Raw genomic sequence first — 16,462 nt, 5'->3', positions numbered from 1 at the left:
AGAAATACACTCGGAGCGCTTGCCAAACACTACCGAGGGGCGACCCCGCTTAGAAAAATTTTCTTTTAATTGAAAAACCTTATTTCTAAAATTTTGATGTTGCTTTGCCCGGGGTGTGAACCCAGGGCATACGGTGTGGTAGACGGAGCACGCTACCATCACACCACGGTGGTCGCCAATATAATAACAATGTCGATAATATTAGCGCTGATTACATTCAGCACTGTATCTACAGACCACAACCACAATAACGCAAAGACGACGACCGTAGCCAAGCCTTGGCTATTTGATTACTTTGAACGCAGCAGCCACAAATATTAACAAGTAAGGAAGGTTAAGTTCGGGTGTAACCGAACATTACATACTCAGTTGAGAGCTATGGTTACAACATAAGAGAAAATAACCATGTAGGAAAATGAACCGAGGGAAACCCTGGAATGTGTTTGTATGACATGTCTATCAAATGAAAGGCACTAAAGAGTATTTTATGAGGGAGTGGGCCATAGTTCTATAGGTGGACGCCATTTAGGGATATCGCCATAAAGGTGGATCAGGGTTGACTCTAGAATTTTTTTGCACGATATGGGTATCAAATGAAAGGTGTTAATGAGTATTTTAAAAGGGAGTAATCCTTAGTTCCATAAGTGGACGCCGTTTCGAGATATCGCCATAAAGGTGGACCAGGGGTGACCCTAGAATATGTTTGTACAATATGGGTATCAAAAGAAAGGTGTTACTAAGTGTTTTAAAGGGAGTGATCCTTAGTTCCATAGCTGGACGCCGTCTCGAGATATCGCCATAAAGGTGGACCAGGGGTGACCCTAGAATTTGTTTGTACGATATGGGTATCAAATTAAAGGTATTAATGAGGGTTTTAAAAGGGAGTGGTGGTAGTTGTATAGGTGGTCGCCTTTGTAAGGTGGACCAGGGGTGACTCTAGAATGCGTTTGTACGATATGGGTATAAAATGAAAGACATTAATGAGGGTTTTAAAAGGGAATGTTGGTAGTTGTATTAGTGGTCGCCTTTTAGAGATATCGCCATAAAGGTGGACAAGGGGTGACTCTAAAATGCGTTTGTACAATATGGGTATCAAACGAAAGGTGTTAATGAGTATTTTAAAAGGGAGTGGGCCTTAGTTCTATAGGTCGAAGCCGTTGCGAAATATCGCCATAAAGGTGGACCAGGGGTGACTCTAGAATGTGTTTGTACGATATGGGTATAAAATTAAAGGTATTAATGAGGGTTTTAAAAGGGAGTGGTGGTAGTTGTATAGGTGGTCGCCTTTTCGAGATATCGCCATAAAGGTGGACCAGGGGTGACTCTAGAATGCGTTTGTACAATATGGGTGTCAAATTAAAGGTATTAATAAGAATTTTAAAAGGGAGTTGTGGTAGTTGTATATGTGAAGGCGTTTTCGAGATTTCGACCAAAATGTGGACCAGGGTGACCCAGAACATCATCTGTCGGGTACCGCTAATTTATTTATATATGTAGTACCACGAACAGTATTCCTGCCATGATTCGAAGGGCTTTCGATTTCGCCCTGCAGAACTTTTTCATTTTCTTCTACTTAATATGGTAGGTGTCATACCCATTTTACAAAGTTTTTTTCTAAAGTTATATTTTGCGTTAATAAACTAATGCAATTACCATGTTTCGTCCCTTTTTTCGTATTTGGTATAGAATTATAGCATTTTTTTCATTTTTCGTAATTTTCGAAATCGAAAAAGTGGGCGTGTTCATAGTCGGATTTCTGTAATTTTTTATACGAATACAAAGTGTGTTCAGATAATTTATGTGAACTGAGTTTAGTAAAGATATATCAATTTTTGCGCAAGTTATCGTGTTAAAGGCCGAGCGGAAGGACAGACGACCTACTGTGTATAAAAACTGGGCGTGGCTTCAACCGATTTCGCCCTTTTTCACAGAACCATCCTAGAATCTAAGCGCCTACCAAATTTCACAAGGAGTGGTAAATATTTGTTCGAATTATGGCATTAAATGTATCCTAGACAAATCAAATGAAAAAGGGCGGAGCCACGCCCATTTTGAAATTTTCTTTTCTTTTTGTATTTTGTTGCACCATATCATTACTGGAGTTGAATGTTGACATAATTTACTTATATACTGTAAAGATATTAAATTTTTTGTAAAAATTTCACTTTAAAAAAAAATTTTTTTTAAGTGGGCGTGGTCGTTCTCCGATTTGGCTAATTTTTATTAAGCATACATATAGTAACGTTCCTGCCAAATTTCATCATGATATCTTCAACGACTGCCAAATTACAGCTTGCAAAACTTCTAAATTACCTTCTTTTAAAAGTGGGCGGTGCCACGCCCATTGTCCAAAATTTTACTTATTTTCAATTCTGCGTCATAATTTCAACCCACCTACCAAGTTTCATCACTTTATCCGTCTTTGGTAATGAATTATCGCACTTTTTCGATTTTTCGAAATTTTCGATATCGAAAAAGTGGGCGTGGTTATAATCCGATATCGTTCATTTTAAAGAGCGATCTGAAATGAGTGCCCAGGAACCTACATACCAAATACTTCAAAATTTACTCAAGTTATCGTGTTAACGGACGGACGGACGGACGGACATGGCTCAATCAAATTTTTTTTCGATACTGATGATTTTGATATATGGAAGTCTATATCTATATCGATTCCTTTATACTATACTCTGTGATCTCTGCTCAACTGAGTATAATTATAGCAAACAGTAGCGAAAAATTAAAATAAAAATATTAATTATGTTTAGAAAACTCCCAAAATATTGATTTTATTATATGTTTTTTACTTATTTTTTATTGGAAAAATAAAAAGGACTACACCTATTGTAGCTACCCAAAAATAGAATTAGGTTTAATCTGGCTACAACAGTATTAATTTGGCATCGAAAAGTAATACATTTATTATCCAAAAGTCACTGATTTATTTTAAAATGTTATCGACTATTTCTCGAAAATTTATCGATAAGTTATCAAAAAATTTTGATTTGTTATCAATATATTATCGACTCAAAAAATCGCCGATTTTCTATCAAAAGTAATGGATTATTCATTGAAAAGTTGTCGATATGCTATGAAAAAATGTTGATTTTTAATCGAAAAGATATCGACTCCAAGAACAAAAGCTATCTATTATTTATCGATTTGTTATCAAAAACATATTGATTTGTTGTTGAAAAATAATCGTTGTTTGAAAAATAATCGACTTCTTATCAAAACGTTAGCGAGCCTTATGGAAAAGTTGTCCATTTTTTATCAGACTCTTCACAATTTATTATTGGCTTGTTATCGACGGGTCACCGGTTTGTTATGAAATAGATACCTATGAAACTTCAATATAAAATCTATGGCATGTTTGGTGCCCGTCGATAACAAGCCGATAACTCGAGAATAATTGCACTTTCGATAATAAGCTGATAATAAAACAAGAACTTGTCGGTATTAGCTATGACTGAAAAAATGTCGACGAAGCTCTTTCGAATTAGGCAGAAAATATTTGTTTAATGACAAGAATACTCTGTTGTTATGCAGCTTCAAACCCTGGTCGAGCTCTAGTTAACTTAAAAATATTAGTTTTCTAGTATTTGCTACTCATGTTTTTTTATTTTTGTAATATATAAAATAATTAAAAAAAAAAGTTTTAAGTTAAACGGTTTTAATTGTATATTCCGATCAGTTCTCTTTTTAAAATAAAATTTATCAATAACAGGCTTTTCTGATCTAAGTCCAGCGTGCAAATAAAACTAGATTATTCCACTATTATCCCAACGTTTCGCTAATCTTTGTTAGCATCTTCAGGGGGCATTTGAGGAGTACTATGACTAGTACCTGGGACCTACCTAATTATTTTCTAGCTTTTAGTATTATTATTACTTCATGTAATTATTGTTTTCAATAAAACCGTTTAACTTAAACATTTTTTTTTAATTATTTTATTTTCTAGTTCTTAGTCTTTATTTATTTGCCTATTATTTCTTATTCTATTTAGTTCATTTACTAACGCATTATTACAAGGACTCTTTCCTAAACATTTGTTACAATATAAGTCCCCAATACATAATCTTTCCAAAGACTTTACTCGACTCTGCGCCACATATGCTTGTCCCTCCTCCAACTCCAAAATATTTTGATGTCACTTCTACCGGACTGTATGTAATATTTGTTCCATATATGGACCAAATCGGACCAAAAATACGCTTTCTTTTGATATCTCTATCTTTGCGCCACCTAGCGGCGATTTTTTTTTGCATAGGTCGCTTTCTATTCTTGTATGTATTATGTGTTCAAAATATGAGCCAATTCGGACCACAACTACGATTTTTGTGAATATCTCGATGCTTGCGCCACCTAGCGGCGATTTTTTTTTTCTTATTATTGCATTGTCATCGGGTTCTGAACTATATTCCAAGTTTCAACCTTGTATCTTATAGGGAAGTTACTTAAATTTCAATTACAAAATTCGTGCCAGCCAGCCATCCAACCAACCAGCCTGTCAAGTCAAGCTAAATAAAACCGTTTAAAAACAAAAACTTGTTAAATTTTCTTAAACTAAAACTATCTTCATGAGTAGAGCATTTAAAATCCATAAAATCATTTACATATGTACATATACCAAAAAAAAAACAACAACTTCAGCTGAAGGAAAGCAAGCTTCTTGAAACAACTGGAGTCAAAAACCAGCGGAAGCAAACTAACTTAAGAATGCACGAAATATGGAAACGTCAAAACAAAGTAAAAGAAATCGAAACTAACCAACAATTTGCAGAAACTATGCAAAGGAAAAAGAGCAAAAAAAATATTAAGAACCGAAAATAAGCAAAATACAAATTTTTGAAATGAAAGAAAGTATGAAGAATCTGATACTGTGGTGGTAGCGGTGGTGACCAGAACAGCAAAGCAACGGATGCGGAAGTGCCAGCATCTACAAAAAGTGACTGAGACAAGAGCAGTTATAATAAAAATTCTTATAGCAAAAAAATAACTACCAAACACTCGAAAAACCGAAGAAGGATAACAACAACAACAACGAATACAATTTGAACTACTATGTCAAAAGTTAAAAAGTATTTCTGGTTTTTGGCGATTGAGGTGGTGCAGCTCAGTTGGTTGAAGTTAAGTTAAGAAAATTGCATCCAATGCTCGATCTTTGCTAAAAACACTACATTGAAAATGAAAAATATCATATTTCACAAGCATTGAATCAATAAATAAAATAAAAAGTGTACAATGTGGATGCTGAACGAAAAGGCTAACGCAGCATAAATGGAAATGGTTTGGGGTATGGGCCACAGTGACATGATGTTCGAGTTTTATATCAAAACGTCACCCACAGCTAGGTTGTGTTGGCTGATATATGCAAAATTCATTAAAGAAAAAACAAAAACCAAAATCACCAAACAACTTGAAAGAATTCAATGCAAAGAGAGCTCGAGTTTCGGTTTTTCTTAGAAGCAACATTTAAGAAGAAGTTAAGTTGTGCATATTTTGAACAAAAACTAATTTTGGTTTATACTAGAAGTTCAAACTTTGCAATTTCCGCGAAAAACGCAGATTTTTTTATTTTAACCGCTACTCGGAGAGAAGTAGTATAATCTATCAAAGTCGTTATTCTAATATGAGCAATGTGAATTAATTAAATAGCGACTGGAGATAAAGTTTTTCTCCACCAATTCAGTACAGCTCTCCGTTTTCTCTGATTCCAAATACTGTTGTCAATAGAAATACTTTCTGTGCTTTAGCATTTTCAGCCGTTTGCCTAACTGCATATTTTCAGCGAAGCCCTTGGGACGTGGTGAGAGACCACGTGTTCATATCTTCATAGAGCTTGCACAACTCTACATTCCGTTTCCTTTACTTCATTTACTTTCCATAACTTTTTACCCCTAGCTTCTCGGAGTGTTTCGATCATAAGTGTACTGTATGATGTCCAGCAGCAGCACCTTTAATGCTTTTCAGCGGAAGGTGGACATTTTCACAGAGAATTCTCAACAGTTTCTCTGGTACTTACGTCTTTGCAAATTCTTCAGGAGTCATTATGTTCAAAACGCGTTTTTTCTGTATGCGTGCTTTAGCCCAATGACTGCAGTAGGATAATTTAAGTTTTGGGATATCGGCGCGGAATCTACTAAGCAGTCTTTTCTTGTTCTCTAATGGTAGGTTGGTCATATTGTTGTTGTTGTGGCAGTGCTTCACTGCATCTATAGGTGATATTACTTACAAATTGTTATCAATATCATCGTCCAATATGAAGTCCAAGGAAATTTGCAGTTTCAACGGCTGGTTCTGTGACATTACAATTGAATAAATGGTTGGTGTCATGTGGAGACAAATTACCTAATATAGTATTCAGATCGAATTTTTTTCCAGAGTGCCAAGCGCCTCCCTGTGAAATCGGTTCTCCCAAACAGCGCATTCCGTTATGCTCTTTTTGTTCAAACGGCTTAGTTCTTGCGTGCTGGATTTTTTTAATCAGATATCTGAGTATTTAACAGAAACTGCTTTTTCAGATTTCGTTCCTCTTCTTTATGGGAAGTACTTCCGCAAAATTTCTTTACGGATCCACTCCTGGCTTCCTAATTTGGTTTGCAACTGATTATACTTGGTTCTAGGTGAAATAATTATTTCTATTCGTTTACACTTAATAGTTCAAAGGTGGGTGGCCTGTATTTCCTCTTAAGGAGAAGTAAATCCGTCCCATACGGAATCGCTATTAAGATGGTAAAAGACTCTATTCCACACATGCGGAAAGTGTATATATGTAAGACCGTGAAGAGCCTTGGTTTGCTGATCACCAAACTTCTCATCTATACCAATAATTTAATCATGCATTACTGAGTACTTCGTGACCTCAATCGATTTGCAATTACCTTGCCAAGATCTTATCTTCGCTAAGCTTCTGAAAGTCAGTATTTGAGTAGCAGAAATTAAAAACCTTACTGAGATTTGAGCAAAAGTTGCAGAGGCTTTTATCTCACTACGTAGGTAATATCTTCATGCTACCAGCGACTGGGCAGCAACTTTATATACGGTACGTATAAACGTGTCTCTAGAGACCTAACTCATTTGGCTGGACTGTTTTTAGATTATATGGAAGTTAAATTTTTGGGCCTGTCGCTGACCTACTTTCTTTAGTTTATTTCGCTAACGTACCACAACATATGCCCTACCTTCGTTTTTGAGGAGATATTGCACCGGGGTACAACCATTAAGTTTATACCTCTTTCAGATCCCTAATATTATCAAATATGGAACGCACTTATGCCCTGCGTCGATCCAGGCGAAGCTGTTAGGAGCTTCAATTTAGTTGTTTTCCGCTGTCAACTGACTTACTAGCAACTTTAGCCATCCGACTTAAAATGTGTCGCCGGCTACCTCAAGATTGAAAATTGTATTCTATTTGATTGTGCAATTTGTGACAATAACCTGTAGTGGACTTCACTAACTTTTTTAACGACATTTGTCATAGCTTTATTCGCGAATCGATAACTATAACGATTTGGTTATTCAGTAGCTATTTTGTATCGATATTCGTTTATCGACGATCAGCTGTGTTGTTAAATAAACGGCAAGTAAATTGGCTGCGTTAAAAATGACGAAATTGACATATCTGGCAATTTTAGTTGAAAAAGAAAATCGGAAATTTAATTAAATACTTTCAAACACGAAAAGTTGCTTTATTTATAAATCAAATGGCATTTCAGTACTTGGCGTACGTTTTATTACAAAATGAAGAATTACTAAGTCCATCGCCGGTGGACAGACGCCACTTTAGAGAAGTAGGTAACCCATTCCACTTGAATGCAACGGAGTTTCGAAAGCTGTACCGACTAACCGCGGACTTGGCCCATGATATTATTTCTCAACTTGATTGTCAATTAAGGGGTACAAAAATAACTGCGATATCAACAGAGAATAAAAAGTAATGAATACCGCATTTACTTATCTTTTGTTAATATAGGTAAAAACTTCACAATAATGACTTTTAAAAGCAGTTAATTTACGGAATTTATTTATTTTTGGCATTCCTTTTGTGCTTTTCACATTTTTTATATTTCGTTAAGCTGTGCTGCCACTTTTCTACTATTAAAACAAAATTTAAATGTCATTTATATCGAGCCGTTAAAACTAAGTTAGTGAATAGTACAATCGATAATGCAAGCGACAAAATCGTTAATTAAAATCTCGAAAAATCGCATGGTTATAAGTTAGTGAATTCCACTACTGGTGACGACTACTTTTAAGTCGAGGTACATAACATATGACATAGTAGACCCAAAATGAATTTTAATGGTCAAACGCATATCAATCTTTCATGACAGTTTGTGCAGCGTAATTTCCTTAACTTTGAATTTAATAAATAGATCTAAATACAAAAGTAGTATTATTATAGCTCTTCAAACATTACTTCCATGTGTTAGATAACGAAATTAAGGCATAACATAAGTAACCACATAAAGATAAGTATGACTATGTGAATTCATAAATATGTTCAACTTAAACTTCTTAATACGATTAATGTCGCGTGCTTAAAACGCTCATTAGCCTACATATGTACATACATACAAACAAATATAGTACATATGTATGCTTATAAATATCTAATATAATCTAAACAACATTTTCAACACCTTTTAAAAAACATTCTAGAATTAAATTAACAATGTGAGTACATTTTGTCCCACGAGTCTATTCTTTGTACTCATAGCATGTTGCTAAATTTACACAACGCTGCAATTACATGTAATTGTTACAAAATATTTAAATTATTGCGTGTTTGTTTCGAGTACACACAGTTACTCACACACACACATGCACATTGCACATATGCTAATTCTCATTCTTAGCTACCTTTTTTATACTCAGCTGAGCAGAGCTCACAGAGTATATTAACTTTGCTCGCATAACGGTAATCCGTAACGGCATAAACTAATCGAGATAGATATAGACTTCTATATATCAAAGTGAGCTGGGCGAAAAAAGAAATTCGTTTAGCCATGTCCGTCCGTTCGTCCGTCCGTCCGTCCGTCCGTAAACACGGTAACTTGAGTAAATTCTGAGGTATCTTGATAAAATTTGGTATGTAGGTTCCTGGGCACTAATCTCAGATCGCTATTCAAAATGAACGAAATTGGACCATAACCACGCCCACTTTTTCGATATCGAAAATTTCGAAAAACCGAAAAAGTGCGATAATTCATTACCAAAGACGGCTAAAGCAATGAAACTTGGCAGGTGGGTTGACCTTATGACGCAGAATAGAAAATCAGTAAAATTTTGGGCAATGGGCCCACTTTTAAAATAAGGTAATTTCAAAGTTTTGCAAGCTGTAATTTGGCAGTTGTTGAAGATATCGTGATGAAATTTGGCAGGAACGTTACCCCTATTACTATATGTGTGCTAAGTAAAAATTTGCAAAATCGGATTACGAACACGCCCACTTTAAAAAAAAAAAATGTTTTAAAAGTCAAATTTTAACAAAAAATTTAATATTTTTACAGTATATATGTAAATTATATCAACATTCAACTCCAGTAATGATATGGTGCAACAAAATACAAAAATAAGAGAAAATTTCAAAATGGGCGTGGCTGCGCCCTTTTTCATTTAATTCGTCTAGAATTATTTTAATCCCATAAGTCGAACAAAAATGTACCAATCCTTGTGAAATTTGGTAGGGGCATAGATTTTATGATGCTAACTGTTTTCTGTGAAAATGGGCGAAATCGGTTGAAGCCACGCCCAGTTTTTATACACAGTCGTCCGTCTGTCCTTCCGCTCGGCCGTTAACACGATAACTTGAGCAAAAATCGATATATCTTTACTAAACTTAGTTCACGTACTTTCGAACTCACTTTATTTTGGTATAAAAAATGGCCGAAATCCGACTATGACCACGCCCACTTTTTCGATATCGAAAATTACGAAAAATGAAAAAAATGCCATAATTCTATACCAAATATGAAAAAAGAGATGAAACATGGTAATTGGATTGGTTTATTGACGCAAAATATAAGTTTAGAAAAACTTTGTAAAATGGGTGTGACACCTACCATATTAAGTAGAAGAAAATGAAAAAGTTCTGCAGGGCGAAATCAAACGCCCTTGGAATCTTGGCAGCAATACTGTTCGTGGTATTACATAAATAAATTAATTAGCGGTACCCAACAGATGATGTTCTGGGTCACCCTGGACCACATTTTGTTCAATATCTCGAAAACAACTTCACATATACAACTAAGGGCCACTCCCTTTTGAAACCCTCATTAATACCTTTAATTTGATACCCATATCGTACAGCAGATATTCTAGAGTCACCCCTGGTCCACCTTTATGGCGATATCTCGAAAAGGCGTCCCCGTATAGAACTAAGGCCCACTCCCTTTTGAAACCCTCATTAATACTTTTAATTTGATACCCATATCGTACAAACAAATTCTAGAGTCAGCCCTGGTCCACCTTTATGGCGATATCCCTAAATGGCGTCCACCTATAGAACTATGGCCCACTCCCTTTCAAAATACTCTTTAATACCTTCCATTTGATACCCATGTCATACAAACACATTCCAGGGTTACCCTAGGTTAATTTTGCTAAATGGTGATTTTCCCTTATTATGTCTCCAAAGCTCTCAGCTGAGTATGTGATATTCGGTTACACCCGAACTTAGGCTTTCTTACTTGTTTTTCTTCAAATTCATTACTTGGCGTGCAGCAAAAGGGAGTTGACACATTCGTATGGGAGCAAATCAAAATTAATTATTGCATGTAAACTCATTATGTACATAATAAGTAGAAATTTATGAGTATTAGCATCTTCAAATACAAACGCTACTTTTTATACCTTTCATGAAAATTAAATGGTATATTTAGTTTTTTACGAATCTCAGAATTATAAGTACTTAAAGGAAAGTAGATAGACCCACCAGTAAGTATACCGAAGTGTTCATGATGAAGAGCTGAGTTGATTTAGCCATTTCCGTCTGGCCGTATGTATGTTTGTATGCAAACTAGTCCCTAATTTTTGAGATATCTTGATAAAATTTGATGAGCGGGTATATTTAAGTATCTGATTAGACATAAGCATATCGGAAATGACCGGAACGAACCACTATATAGTATATCTCCCGTACAACCGATTTTTCAGAAGAGAGGATTTTTGTCATGTCTTCCTCAATTAACAAATGAAATACAAAGAATTCAAAATAAAATAATTAAAAACATTTTAAATTTACCGCTAAGGACAGCAAGTGAACTGCTATTCCAAGACAGGCTTGATGTACGCAAGAACTCCATCCTTCAAACTTTAATATTATTTCATAAAATTAAAAATAACTTAATAAAGCATAATTTAGACATTCCAGAAGAATCAACCCCAGAATATACACTTAGAGTTAGAATAAATATGAAACCACTTATGTATCGAACGGAAAGATGTGCAAAACCACTAAGTCATTATGGTGTTAAATTTTTCAACAAACTTCCAATTGAAGTTAAAAATGCAAGAAATGTGCAATGCTTCAAATTCGAGGTCAAACGGCAACTTCTAACAAATTTTGATTTTAATATCTAAATGCAAAGTACGTTCTACACTATATTTATAATTGTAATCATATAATATTAAATTATTAAGCTAAATTTTAGTTTTATTTAAATTTTAGTTATTATTTCCTTACTGTTGTCTTTCATTGTATCCTCTCATAATAATTGAGGGGATGTGTGGAATAACGGTATAACTCAAAAATCAACCTTTTGAGAAAAGTGAAAAAAATTAACAATACAGGTAAAAATAAATTTATAATAATCCTACTTGGTAAGATTTTAGATAGTATGATTCTTTGATAAGAAAAAGTAATAAATTTTATATATACATAATTTTATTAGAAAATGGATGATTTATTTTTTATTGAGTTATACCGTTATTCCATAGATCGAATATCAAATATTTTGATTGAGATACTTTATTAAACAATATAGTAGATACATTAATAACTATTGTTAAATACATTATATTCTATTATTTAGAAATGATTATAACTATTTGTTATTTCCTTTTGTTATTTTTAGCAATCTTTTTTTACTACTGTTGTCATTTTTAACCTTTATCTATTTTTAACAATGGAGTTCCCTGTCTGTTTAATCGTTTTTGAAACCATTTCAATTCTTTTATTTTTCAGTTCTTTCGGGTCTAGGACATTGAATATATTTTCATACTATTTCGATGCTTCACTACTGCAAAATTTTATTAGAGATTTATACCGTTTTCCATAAATGAAGCTAATATCTTTGTTTAAATATCACTATTATTTTCTAAGATTAATATGGTTTATGTATGTAATCGTGTTCTTTTTATTTAGTTGATTTATGGAAAAATGAAGTAACTCCACTTATACCATTATTCCACACATCCCCTCAATTTATAGCAAATAGAGTAAAATATAAAAAAACTTCGCTTTTTTGAGAAATGTTGTAATTATTTTAAACTTTGTTGTCAATAAAGAAAAAAATAAAAATAATAAAAATTTACAGATTGAAGCTTCAAACTTCACCATATGCTTTCGTATATTGCACATATTGTTGTCTGAAAAAATGGAAGAGATCGGTCGTATATAAAGCATATATCCCCAACAACCGACGGTTCAGATAAGAAGCTTTTCGTAATCACTGCCCATTTTAACTGCTAGACTTCAAATTTCACCGAATGCTTACGTATAAATAATTCATTGTTGTCTGAAAAAATTGTATAGATCGGTCGTATATATAGCATATGTCCCCTACAAACGATTCTTCAGATAAGAAACTTTTCGCAATTTCCACACCATTTTAACAACTAGAAGCTTCAAATTTCACCAAATACTTACGTATATAGCATATATTATTGTCTTAAAAAATTATAGAGATGGGTGGTATATATAGTATATCCCATATAACTGTCAATATTTTTTTTATGAACGGCCACCGTGATGTGATGGTTGCGTGCTCCGCCTACCACATCGAATATTCTGGATTCACACCCCGATCAAAGCAACATCAAAATTAACAAAAAAGAAGTTCGAGGGTATTTCTGCCATGAAAAGCTCTCAGTGAAAACTCATCTGCCATGCAGATGCCGTTCGGAGTCAGCATAAAACATGTAGGTCCCATCCAGCCAATTTGTAGGAAAAATTAAAAGGAGCACGACGCAAACAAGAAGAGAAGATCGGCCTAAAATCTCTTTGGAGGTTATCGCGCCTTACATTTTTTTTTATTTTACTTTTCTTTACTACTTATATAAGTTTTAACATTCACCATAGTATTAACAGGAAAAATTTTATTCATAACTAACACATTTGTTAAAGCCTCCATTATCATCCCTAAACCTCACCTGGAGAGGTCGCTGGTGGAAACTGCAGCAAGCACTCGTTTCTTTTCCTTTTTTGGACTTTGCTCTACGAAAAACGGTTCCGTTAAATGGCGTCAGTTCCTTAGGGCCTATTAAAGGGACGAACAGCTATGGACTCTCCCTTATCTTTTACCAGCGACCACCAGCTGAGTGTTTTACCATAGCTTTTATTTTTATACTCAGTTGAGCAGAGCTCACAGAGTATATTAACTTTGATTGGATAACGGTTGGTTGTACATATATAAAGGAATCGAGATAGATATAGACTTCCATATATCAAAATAATCAGGATCGAAAAAAAATTTGATTGAGCCATGTCCGTCCGTCCGTCCGTCCGTCCGTCCGTCCGTCCGTTAACACGATAACTTGAGTAAATTTTGAGGTATCTTGATGAAATTTGGTATGTAGGTTCCTGTGCACTCATCTCAGATCGCTATTTAAAATGAACGATATCGGACTATAACCACGCCCACTTTTTCGATATCGAAAATTTCGAAAAACCGAAAAAATGCAATAATTCATTGCCAAAGGCGGCTAAAGCGATGAAACTTGGTAGATGGGTTGACATTATGACGCAGAATAGAAAATTAGTAAGATTTTGGACAATGGGCGTGGCACCGCCCACTTTTACAAGAAGGTAATTTAAAAGTTTTGCAAGCTGTAATTTGGCAGTCGTTGAAGATATCATGATGAAATTTGGCAGGAACATTACTACTATTACTATATATGTGCTAAATAAAAATTAGCAAAATTGGATGAAGAACACGCCCACTTTTTAAAAAAAATTTTTTTTAAATTCAAATTTTAACAAAAAATTTAATATCTTTACTATATATAAGTAAATTAAGTCAAAATTCAACTCCAGTAATGATATGATGCAACAAAATACAAAAATAAAAGAAAATTTCAAAATGGGCGTGGCTCCGCCCATTTTCATTTAGTTTGTCTAGAATACTTTTAATGCCATAAGTCGAACAAAAATTTACCAATCCTTCTCAAATTTGGTAGAAGCCTAGATTCTGTGACGGTAACTGTTCTCTGTGAAAATGGGAGAAATCGGTGGAAGCCACGCCCAGTTTTTATACACAGTCCACCGTCTGTCCTTCCGCTCGGCCGTTAACACAATAACTTGAGCAAAAACCGATATATCTTTACTAAACTTAGCCCACGTACTTATCTGAACTCACTTTATCTTGGTATAAAAAATGGCCGAAATCCGACCATAACCACGCCCACTTTATCGATATCGAAAATTACGAAAAATGAAAAAAATGCCATAATTCTATACCAACTACGAAAAAAGGGATGAAACATGGTAACTGGATTGGTTTATTGACGCAAAATATAACTTTGGAAAAAACTTTGTAAAATGGGTGTGACACCTACCATATTAAGTAGAAGAAAATGAAAAAGTTCTACAAGGCGAAATCAACAGCCCTTGGAATCTTGGCAGGAATACTGTTAGTGGTATTGCATATATAAATAAATTAGCAGTACCCGACAGATGATTTTCTGGATCACCTGGTCCACATTTTGGTCGATATCGCGAGAACGCCTTCACATATACATCTAAGGGCCACTCGCTTTTAAAACCCTCATTAATACTTTTAATTTGATATCCATATCGTACAAACACATTCTAGAGTCACCCTGGCCCACCCTAATGGCGATATCTCGAAAAGGCGTCCACCTATAGACCTAATGCCCACTCCCTCTTAAAATGCTCAGTAACACTTTTCGTTTGATACCCATATCGTACAAACATTCTACAGTCACCCCTGGCCCTCCCTAATGGCGATATCTCGGAAAGGCGTCCACCTATATACCTAATGTCCACTCCCTCTTAAAATGCTCAGTAACACCTTTCGTTTGATACCCATATCGTACAAACATTCTAGAGTCACCCCTGGCCCACCCTAATGGCGATATCTCGAAAAGGCGTCCACCTATAGACCTAATGTCCACTCCCTCTTAAAATGCTCAGTAACACCTTTCGTTTGATACCCATATCGTACAAACATTCTAGAGTCACCCCTGGCCCACCCTAATGGCGATATCTCGCAAAGGCATCCACCTATAGAACTAAGCATTACTCCCTTTTAAAATACTCATTACCACCTTTCATTTGATACCCATATGGTACAAACACATTCTAGAGTCACCCTGGCCCACCCTAATGTCGATATCTCGAAAAGGCGTCCACCTATAGACCTAATGCCCACTCCCTCTTAAAATGCTCAGTAACACCTTTCGTTTGATACCCATATCGTACAAACATTCTAGAGTCACCCCTGGCCCACCCTAATGGCGATATCTCGAAAAGGCGTCCACCTATAGACCTAATGCCCACTCCCTCTTAAAATGCTCAGTAACACCTTTCGTTTGATACCCATATCGTACAAACATTCTAGAGTCACCCCTGGCCCACCCTAATGGCGATATCTCGAAAAGGCGTCCACCTATAGACCTAATGCCCACTCCCTCTTAAAATGCTCAGTAACACCTTTCGTTTGATACCAATATCGTACAAGCACATTCTAGAGTCACCCCTGGCCCACCCTAATGACGATATCTCGAAAAGGCGTCCACCTATAGACCTAATGCTCACTCCCTCTTAAAATGTTCAGTAAAACCTTTCATTTGATTCCCATACCGTACAACTAGAGACACCCCTGGTCAACCTTTATGGCGATATCTCGAAACGGCGTCCACCTATGGAACTAAGGATCACTCCTTTTCAAAATACTCATTAACAGCTTTCATTTGATACCCATATCGTACAAACATATTCTAGAGTCACCCCTGGTCCACCTTTATGGCGATTTCTCGAAAAGGCGTTCACCTATAGAACTAAAGCCCACTCCCTTTTAAAATACTCATTATCACCTTTCATTTGATACCCATATCGTACAAACACATTCTAGAGTCAGCCCTGGTCCACCTTTATGGCGATATCCCTAAATGGCGTCCATCCATAGAACTATGACCTACTCTCTCTTAAAATACTCTTTAATACCTTCCATTTGATACACATGCCATACAACCACATTCCAGGTTACCCTAGGTT

This window comes from Eurosta solidaginis, chromosome 5 (assembly GCF_040869045.1).
Source record: "Eurosta solidaginis isolate ZX-2024a chromosome 5, ASM4086904v1, whole genome shotgun sequence".
NCBI classification, from domain to species: Eukaryota; Metazoa; Arthropoda; class Insecta; order Diptera; family Tephritidae; genus Eurosta; species Eurosta solidaginis.
The sequence above is the reverse complement of the archived record's forward strand: the minus strand, read 5'-3'. Positions refer to the sequence as shown.